This window comes from Anopheles maculipalpis, chromosome 3RL (assembly GCF_943734695.1).
Source record: "Anopheles maculipalpis chromosome 3RL, idAnoMacuDA_375_x, whole genome shotgun sequence".
In the NCBI taxonomy this organism is placed as follows: domain Eukaryota; kingdom Metazoa; phylum Arthropoda; class Insecta; order Diptera; family Culicidae; genus Anopheles; species Anopheles maculipalpis.
In genome coordinates this window covers 72,732,936-72,740,744 of record NC_064872.1, presented here as the reverse complement: position 1 = coordinate 72,740,744, position 7,809 = coordinate 72,732,936, and positions in this window count along the sequence as shown.

Below are 7,809 nucleotides of genomic sequence, written 5' to 3'. Positions count from 1 at the left end.
CGAATAGTGGCGCACGAAATTACAAGCAATAACGCACGATTATTACGAATCGGATAAATATTCGCCGCGCTCGAGAATATTCCGATATATTTTTGCTCCGCTTCTTTTCGCTTTTTCCTCCGTTCGCTGCTGCTGACATGCTTTTCTTGTTCTTTTTGTTTTCGCCAAGTGACAGTTGCGAATGACAGGGTTGAGCAATTCGGGTAATTTGTGACGTGTGGGAAAGGTTGTGAATTTTATTGTTTTCATACGGTTATTTAATATTTGTTGGATGTATTGTGTGCGTGAGAAGGATTGCAAAATAGAGAGAAACATCTAATTTAGTTATATTAGTGGAAATAATCTGAAAAAAAAAAATTCAGAAATATGATTGACGAATCGAACTGAGCACTACAAAAGTTTTGCCTTTCGCCGGCGACTGTTGTAGGGTTCTTTGGCTGTGTTCTGCGATGCAGCTTGATTGTGCAACGAATTATTCAAATGCATAATGCATTTTTGGAATTAGCTAAGCTTACGACACATCATAAATATTTATTTTTCTCACCTGAATAAAAAATACTGATGAAAAAAATTTAAAAAGAAAATCACAAAAAAAAAAGATGAAATCACCAATCACAAGAGAACCATTTACTTTCTCCTTTTATTCCGTGCCGCAAATTTTATTCATTCCACATATTTTTTCAGCTTCGTTTTGCTTGTTTTTTGTTGTTTGGTTTTTCTTTTTCCTTTTACCACTTATAAGCTAAATTTCTGTGTTGAGTGTGCGTGTTCTGTTCTGCTGTCATCGGGTCATATTTTTTCATTCATTTTTGACTCGTGTTTTACTTAGAAGCTAAAGGTTTTTGTTTTTCTTTCTGTTTTTAATTTTCATTTGTTTTTTTTTGTGTGTTTCTTTTCTGCTGCATAATCTGCACTTTTTCCACTTCCAACACTATCCCTCTTACAGACTAAAACGTTTCAATCAGCGTTTTTCGGTTTGTTTTGTTTGTTTTGTTGTTTCTACTACCATTTCCTTTTTTTGTTTGCTTCTTTTGTTATTTTTTTTCTTTTTTTGGTTTGAGTTTTGCAAATCAATTTTTCTTGTTTTAACTCTCCGATCAGCTTTCTCATCTACTAATCCCGCTTACAACAGTATGCGTGATTTGCACTAGCGTCTGTTCGTCCCTGTGTTTTTTTTTGGACGCCACCGCTGCTACTAACATCTTAACGTTTAAGGGTTTGCATGTATGTGTGTGTGTGTGTGTGTGTGTAGATTCTTTTTTTACTACTACTTATCTCGTCCGCCATTTGTCCCTCACCTGCCGCATCCGACGTTCGGTGAGCTGATTTCTCATCTTTAGTTTTAGCTTTCTGTCGCTACTTCTGCTCGTATGTATCTATCGTGTCACGTCTCGGCACCACACACACACACACTTCTTCTAGTCACTAGAACGCTTGGTTCTTGTAAATCAGTTTTAATATTGTTTTTTCATATTTGCTTTCCCCCCGATTCTGCTGCCATTTCCGCTCGTTTTCTAGCGCATTTGCTTTAAATCATTCATTTGTAAGCCGACATTTCCATGTCTCCACTTTTCATTTCTATATTCGTGAGCGTGTTTATCGATTCGTGCAATTCGTTTCATTTCTCTATCGTCTTCTCCACTTCTTTTAATCTGCTAACTTTCCGACCGATGGCCGGAAAACAAAAACACAATGATTCTTTTTGCATGTTGTCATTTTTTGTTCACTTACGGCTACTTTCATTTAACATCTTTACGTACTAAGCGATTCGAAAATAAGACCAAAAATAAGTTTTCAGCCAGCCATGCCCACGCGTGGACATGGACGTCCACGTTTCTTCTCTCTTATGCGTTTCCGCGCGTCGTAATGTTCGTTTTTCGTGTAGAGAGGTGTGTGTTTGAAAGTTTTTATTTTGTGAATTCTAATAGCGCAACATTTAGCATGGCAGAATCATTCTGCAAACATTCTTTTCTCCTTACAGTTATTCTTCTTTTTTGTTTCTCTTTATCCGGTCCGGAAGCCCGAAAGTGAAAAATATTATCTCGCAAAAGCACAATCAGGTTTGATGATGTGTGATGCCGTTGTGTGTGCGTTGTGGTGTGTAAGTGTTCTGTGTAAGCCTTGTTTGTCTGTCCTATGTGTAGAAGAAAAATCATTAACCTAATAAAGCGCAGAAAGCGCACTGGAAAAACGGGTTTCGCACACTTAAACTCAATGTTATTCATCGCCAACACGCCGCCATCTTGTTTTCTCTTGTGGTAAAACAGAACCGAAGGTGGAAGCCCCGTTCGCATTTAAATTTCCTTTTCTTCCCTAGCAATGGTAATACACATATGAGCATTCGTCTGTGTACGCGCTTGTATGTATTATGGCTTAGTGTCTAAGTATCTCCTTCTAAGTACTTTCGCGCCAAAACACAAACCCATACATACATGCGCACACACAGCCACACTGATCAATGTTCAAATGGTTTCGGCGCACGTGTTAGTGAACGCACAGCGTGCTACGATAGGAAAAGATGCGTTATTGATGGGAAAAAAATCGATTCATACATGAAAAACTGTGTATGTGTGTGTGTGTGTGTGTTATCCGAACTTTTCTCTTTCCTTCATCGCATCTTGTGTATGAAAATTTCCTGATTTCGTTTACTATCTCAACTGTGTTCGTTAGCGCACGTATCGTATGGTATGTGTAGCAGGAAGAATTACGATTGTTGAGGCTTACTATCGTTTTTGTGTAACTGTTTGTATGGGGGTGTGTGTGTGTTTGTATGTTCTTGTTTTGTATGTGTGTATGTTCTCCTTCTTGTTTTTCCTCTTCGTTCTAATATCGTTTCGTTTCAGTGTTTTGTGTCTTTGTTTTCTCTACTTTCTTCTATTGCAATTCATTTCTTTTATTCGCAGCACTACATTTTCTTTGCGCTTTACAGAGTTGAAAAATTAAAAACTTGCTGAAAAAAGCTTCAACAAACAATGAATAATGTTTGCTTGATTCTTCACATGCTCAAATTATTTGTTTTTAAATGTTTTGTCTATAAAATACATATTTTTTCCTCTGCAATATTATTTTCCATAATTCATTGCACCAGCCACAGAAGAAAAAAATGAATCATTTTTTGTTTGTTTGGTAGCAGCCTTAATGAACTTAAATTGTAACTCAACAACACCCGATCTAAAGCGTTCAATTTTGGGCTGGAAAAAAAGCGTTTATCAAGCTTTGTTCTGCTCTCGTTTGCTACATTTAGAGCTTAGAGTCTGTCTGTTTGTCTTGGGTTTCTTCCTTGTCCACTGTGTGTAAGAATGTTTGAGAGTGGGTGTGTGTGTGTATGCGTGTGTTTCTTTTTAAATTCTAAACAATTTTTTACCCTAAATATGTCCTTAAAAACTAGCAAAAATTTTATTCCTTTTTTCGTTTAATCCTAAGCCATTTCATTTTCATCCCGTGCGTGAGATGTTCTCGAAGACATCTTTCCTTTTAAAGAACGGGCGCCCACACACACATAAGGACACACGAACACACACGCACACACAATGAAGTAAATTTCTTGTTCTCTTTTTTCTTCATCACCTATGTGCGTTTATGTGTGCGTGTGTCAATGCATGTGTGCCAACGATTACGATGCCATCGTCTTCCCAGCTACACACCTCTTATACTTTACTTCCCTCTATAAATACGCCTAAGAGTTTCATTTTCTTCCTCTTCTTCTGCTTCTTTTTTCTTAAGCCTAGTAAAACTACTACACGGTTGCATCGTTTCATTTCATTTCAGCTATTTAATCCTGTGTGGCTGTGTGGGAGGGTGTTACGCAGCACACCCACACATTTAACACGCACTATTCACTATCTGGTTTGCTTCCTTGCTTTGCACACTAATAGCACTCCTTCCGCATCTAGCCGACCGCGAGAGGGATTTGCTTTGGTTGTTTCCTATTCTACACGACAAGTTTTCCTCTGCTTTAGTTTTTCCCAGGTTGCCATCTTTTACCATTTTACTATGGTATTTTTTTCATTCGCTGGTTGATAAGACCGTTGTTTTGTCTGCGTCTGTTTCACATCCTTCATCGATTTTTGTTTTGTATTTTTCATTTCTGCACAAGTCTTTTACTTTGTATTCCTGTTTGTTTTTCTCGTCATATAAACTATCTTCCTTCTTTCTTGCTTTTTCTTCTCTTTCTGCGGTTTTGTGTTTTTTTTTATTCGACGCTCATTCGGTATGTGTGGTTTTTTCTTTTAAATTTGTAAAACATTTGTCTTTCACAAATTTTCTCTAACCGTTGGTTTTAGTTTGCTTTTTTATCTGCAATTTTTGTTCGAGTTTAATTTGTTCAATAGATAATTTTCAATTTGAAACAATTTTTTTCTCTGTCTCGTTAATGAATCATATGAATCGCTCGTGATTTGAAAACGATAAAACAATGTTTAAAATTAAAATCAAATTATTGTAAAATTTTGATTTGTAATGAAATTCGAATAAGACAAGGTAAACATTTTTACACTTACAACGCGTCAATCACCTAAGACCGCCCCAACCACAACATTGGATCAAATAACAACAACTGTTGCGCTACTCGCAGTACGTTCAATACGTTTCCAAATGCTACTACACGGTACTGTTAATGATACTAATTTACCAACATACACACGCGCAGATTCTTACGTAGCGCCGTCTAGTGGAACAAGGAGAAAAGAGAGAAAACAAACGAAAACAAAGAAACTTATCAGAGGAGGTGCATACTGCACTTACAACTCTCTACGTAAAATACACACTCCATCGTATGTAGTAAAACATTTGGTGAATTTTCGAAAAAGTTTGTTCCAATGGATTCCCAACTGTCATCTACTAGTCATCTCCCTGTTGTCAAATTTTCTCTTAGTAGTAAACCGCGACTTTTAGTGTTCGTTTGTTTGTTTTTCGCTACGCAATGCGCTACCCACACACAACACACACACGCTTAATGACAATACGCTACGCTACAAACTACTTCTGAACCCCGTGTTTTGTGTTTGATTTGCTTCTGTTGCCTAGCAGCAGCCGGGGGGGCGTTTTGCACTACTTTTTTTTCTACTACGCTCGCCCGCTCGTGCGTTCCCTGTTCTCATCTAGAGCGTGTGCTAATAAAAAGTCAAAAAACCACAAAAATCCACGACGAAAGTGTACGGCCGCTCTCGGCATTATTCTGTCTCGACTAGATCGGCTACTAAGCGATTACTAACTGCTGCTGCTGCCACTGTTGCTGTATGTGTGTCATGGCAACACTCCTCTACCGTAGAGCTGAGGGGGTGTGGTGGCTTTTTGTTGGAAAATTTGTAACCTGTCGTGCGAAATTCGGGTGATCCTTGTGTGCCCTTCCCTGTCCTGTCCTTCACCGTTCCCTTTTTTTGCCCTTTTTGCATTTAAAAGGTAAAAGGTAAAAATGGTTCGAAAAAATCACCGTGCAAGAAACCGTGCCACTCTGCTATAATGCTCTTTTTTGTATGCGTGTGTTTTTTTTATCCGTTTGTTTGCTGTTTTTCCTTGTTTCTACTATTCTGCGACGCAGTTCTTTACTAGATTTGTTAGTTTGTGTGAGTGTGTGTTAGTGTGCGATTCCAGGGGAGGAGACCTGCTTTAGCAGTATGCCTAGTACAGAGCAGAGCCTGCTGCGAATAAATCAGAGAGCTATCGATTTGATTATGAACCTTTTTCTTCCCCCGCTTTGTTGCCAATGGGTTACATTCATCGTGTGTGTGTCCGCATTCTCTTTTTTTGTTTGCCATTTTGTTTTTCGGTTTTCTCCTGGAAGATTTCTACTGATCAGTACTATGCTAGCGAACATTTACCCTCTACAACAGCCCTCTCGCCCCGCTCGATTATCTCTTCAGAATCTAAACACAAACACACTCGCACACTGTAGGAGTGTGGTGGTGGCTTGGTGTGATGTAAAAACTTGGAAGAAAGTTGTTCTACTGTACTTTTTTCACCATTTTTTCTCTTTTTTTTTCTCTCTCTCTCTCCTTCTCTCTCGCTCTCTTTCTCTGTGTTTGCAGGAATGAGAGTGAGCTAATTACACCAACACAAAATTCACGCACACACACATTTCTACCTAATTACACAGTTTTACACACACTCAACAGCGTTTTTTTTTGTGTTCTATTTTAGCTTGCGATGACTAAACACGCATCTCCTTTCGCACTACACTTGCTTTTAAATACACACATACACGCGTCACGAAGTTCTTTTCTAATCCTGTCAACAAACACTCCCTGTGTGCAACACGTGAACACGTCTAAAACCAACGCCTACTACCTGGGGTACGCCTATTTATGTGAACGTTTTTCAAAATGGCGAACCGCGTGTCCATCAATCAAACATCAACCGTTATTTACGATCGGAATTGTAATATTATTGTATACATTTTTTGTCTCTTTAGATAGCAGATTTTCACCAATGCACACACATACATGCACGTGCGCCACACACGATACACTCTCAAACAACGGTACGATCCTAATGTTTGTTTCTGTATGAATCGAAATGATTGTACTAAATGCATAAGCGGGGAAAAAAGTATTTGTGAGGAAGAAAAGCAACGATAAGGAAGAATGACATGTCAAAGTGAAACATCTTCCTTTTTCCCCCCTCCTATAAAGTTCATCCTGATGATTATATACTTTTGTACAGCAGTGTTAATGTAATATTCACAACAGTATTCACGTTTGGGATAAGAGACAAAAAACATAAATAAAAACCAAACTCGCGATAAAACATTTTTTTTCGCGCTTTAATTAAACCCTAAAAAGCTTATCCGAGCCTCGCTTTGGATTGCAGCACAATGATCGCACGAGGGGTTATAAGTAAGTTGTACGAACGCAAGCGTACGCCAACGATCATTGCGTACGTTCCGGCGAAGGAATCAGTCTTTTCCGGTGTGTAATGTAATCGCTCTATATGTAACTGCGCATAGCTAGATATATTTTAGATTTATACGTATTCAACTAACGCTCCTTCACAATGCAATGCGCTAGAGCGTGCGAAAAATAAACCTCCAAACAAATTGGGTAAAAACATGAATTTGTTTTAAAATAATTTCACTAGAAGTTTTCTTAGGGATTGAATTTTTTACTCAATAGCTTAGTGTAAGCAAAATTCTACTAAAATTAACTTGTGTCGCAAACGAGAACGAGGGAAAGTTGGGCGCGAGACTATTACTCTGTATCACAGCATTGAAACATATTATCACATAGCGTACGCGGTTTTCGCTTTTTGACCGCTTTGGACAGCCCCACATTCAAGGGTTGACCAGGCAGGCAAAATGTGTCAACTCGTGTTTGTGTGTGTTAGTGTGTTTTCTATAAATAAGCATAATATTTCATTTGTCTTTCCTTCTTTCTCGCTTCTCGTCTAAATCGCCTTTTCGGCCACGAATGGCGCGCTTTTCTGGTGCTATAATGTTTGCATGATTTTCCACTGGTTACACGTTTCAATTCGTTTCATTATTCCTATATACGGGTTTCGCGGTTATATAGTGTGCGTGGTTTTCACTTTTTTCAGGTTGATTGTATGTGATTTTATACGGTTGTGTGCTGCGTACGTAAGAATTGTGTGTTTTTTAGTTAAATCAGTTAAATTATATTACGATTTAGTACATTTCATTTCGGTATCACACTTAAACACATCCAGGATCATACTGCTAGTAATGTTGTGGATGAGAGTGTGTGCGTGTGACGGTGTCTGTGGTCGATCTCTTCATTGATTCGATATTTTTTATAAGTTTCGACACTTTTGCTATTCTTTTGCTTTTGTAGGTGAGTGAGTGTGTGTTCCTCTGTG